This window comes from Gekko japonicus, unplaced genomic scaffold (genome assembly GCF_001447785.1).
Source record: "Gekko japonicus isolate JY-2015 unplaced genomic scaffold, Gekko_japonicus_V1.1 scaffold644, whole genome shotgun sequence".
NCBI classification, from domain to species: Eukaryota; Metazoa; Chordata; class Lepidosauria; order Squamata; family Gekkonidae; genus Gekko; species Gekko japonicus.
The window spans coordinates 459197-461899 of record NW_015160853.1 but is presented as its reverse complement, the minus strand read 5'-3'; the positions used below and the strand labels follow the sequence as shown (position 1 = coordinate 461899).

At 50.6% G+C, this 2703-nt stretch overlaps 1 protein-coding gene across 1 annotated transcript in view; it reads right to left on the bottom strand.

Annotated features, from left to right (window-relative positions):
- LOC107118732 (glycine receptor subunit beta-like) overlaps positions 1 to 2703 on the bottom strand; it is a 46162-nt gene that overhangs the window by 43290 nt on the left and 169 nt on the right. The gene's annotated exons all lie outside the window — the stretch shown is intronic.

Below are 2703 nucleotides of genomic sequence, written 5' to 3'. Positions count from 1 at the left end.
CCAATAACTAGCAATCTAAAACAGTCCAGTGGAGCCTGAGCGGTGGGTGTTGCCTTCTGACACACTTCCGGTGATGTCAGGGTGTGTGGCATATGCAAATAAATTATGCTAATGAGTTATGCTAATGAGCTCCTGCACCTCCTTTTCTATGAAATGACCCCTGCTTGCAGCTATTGTACTATTAACAAGAAGCAACATATTAGCTGTGGCCTCATCCTTGATATACCTATCTGTACTATTGAGCTGCGGTGGCTCAAGTGGTTAAGACGCTGAGCTGCAGGCTGTGGAAGGTCAGTAGTTCAGCAGTTCGAGACCCGGGTGCCGCATGATGGAGTGAGCTCCCATCTCTAGTTCCAGCTCCTGCCAACCTAGCAGTTCGAAAGCAAGAAATTGCAAGTAGATAAATAGGTACCACTTCGGTGGGAAGGTAACAGCGTTCCGTGGGCCTTGGTGTTTAGTCATGCCGGCCACATGACCACGGAAACGTCTTCGGACAGCGCTGGCTCTTCAGCTTTGAAACAGAGATGAGCACCGCAACCCTAGAGTCGGACTCGACTGGCTTTCGAGCAAGGGAACCTTTACCTTTTTACTATTAGCTGAATTCGTTTTAATGGATTTTTTAATATAATGAATATCTGAATCAAACGCCTCTGATTATAATATTTGCCATACTAACACATCTACAGGTATTACCTGCTTACAGTAGGAAAGAGAAATTGCATGCGGCACCTGTACCACTGGTAATATTTCACTACTGCACAACATTTATATGGCATCTGGTTAATGTCGTCAATAATAAAGGATGCATCCCCAGCAGGGTTAAGTGTTTATGTTCCTGCTCCGGAGGGGGGGACTGCATTTTATGATCTCAGCATCAAATGCAGTTTTCCCAGCCTTTGCTCCTTAGAACGTCTGACTAGCTGCATCTCTCTGCTTATAAACACAGAGGCTGGGTACAGAAAGAGATTTGCATCCCTTGAACAGCAGCCACAGCAAGACATTCTTGTCTTCCTTCCAAGAGCAACAGAAGAAGCATCTTCCTTTGCCCAGAGCAACAGCCACAAGGGCTCCCAGCCAAAAGACAAGACATGAGGGTTCTCCTTACTCACAATCCCAGGCAACGATCACAAGAGCATCGTCCCCCGCCGTAGCACCGCCAAATGGCACCCCGGATCCTACACCAGGATAACAAGCAAGGTCTCTCGAACACCGTTGCCTACACTCGCTACCAGGCGCCTTTGGGGTGCCCTCTCTCCTAGGGCAATGCTAGGGCCATAAAAACTGTAAACGTTCAAGAGAAGCCATTAAGGCTGCTGACATGAAACTGGAGGGCCTGGCGTGATGTGGTCCATGGGGTGGCGAAGAGTCGGACTCGACTATGCAACCGAACAGCAACAATGCTGCTGGACAAATGTCGCATTCTTCCATCAAAGGATGACCACCATTCTCCAAAACCGAATAAACAAACTGCTGGCGGTCTGTGTCAACCACTTCCTCCGGCAAATGAAACCCCTTTGCCTCCACAGTGACCCACCCTCAGCAACAAGGCCTGAGCAACCATCACTCTCCCGACACACAGATCAAGACCTTTTGCCTCTGACATCAGAGTCCCCCAAAGACTGCCTGCCTCCACAACAGCAGCGTCGAGAGCAGTGTCCCTTCTAAGCTGAGTTCGTGTGAGCTAGCTCACAGTTTTTTTAGCCTCCGGCTCACACATTTTTGTCTCAGCTCAGGAAGGACGGCTCCAGAGCAAACTAATGCATGCAGTAGCCCAATCGCTGGCTCACAACTTTAATGCCAGTAGCTCACAAAGTAGAATTTCTGCTCGCAAGACCCCACAGCTTAGAGGGAGCATTGGTCGGGAGGTCCCAATTCCCTTTCCAGCCTCGGAAATGCCAGCCACGCAGGGCTCCGAGGGAAGCCCTCGGCAAGGGCAGCATCACTCCAGGTGCGGCACAGTGCTGGTCCAAGGTACTGAGAGCCAGTTTGGTGTAGTGGTTAAGTGCATGGACTCTCATCAGGGAGAACCGGGTTTGAGTCCTCACTCCTCCACTTGCACCTGGCAGGATGACCTTGGGCAAGCCGTAGTTCTGATAAGAGCTGTCCTTGAAAAAAGAGCAGTTTCTGTCAGAGCTCTCTCAGCCCCACCTTCCTCACAGGGTGTCTGTCGTGGGGAGGGGAAGGGAAAGGAGACTGTAAGCTGCTCTGAGACACCTTTGGGTAGTGAAGGGCGGGGTATAAATCCAATCTCTTCTTCTTCTTTTACCTCACAGGGTGTCTGTGGTGGGGAGGGGAAGGGAAAGGAGTTTGTGAGCCGCTCTGAGACTCCCTTGGGTAGTGAAGGGCGGGGTATAAATCCAATCTCTTCTTCTTCTTCTTCTTTTACCTCACAGGGTGTCTGTCGTGGGGAGGGGAAGGGAAAGGAGTTTGTGAGCCGCTCTGAGACCCCTTCGGGTAGTGAAGGGCGGGGTATAAATCCAATCTCTTCTTCTTCTTCTTCTTTTACCTCACAGGGTGTCTGTCGTGGGGAGGGGAAGGGAAAGGAGTTTGTGAGCCGCTCTGAGACTCCCTTGGGTAGTGAAGGGCGGGGTATAAATCCAATCTCTTCTTCTTCTTCTTTTACCTCACAGGGTGTCTGTCGTGGGGAGGGGAAGGGAAAGGAGTTTGTGAGCCGCTCTGAGACTCCCTTGGGTAGTGAAGGGC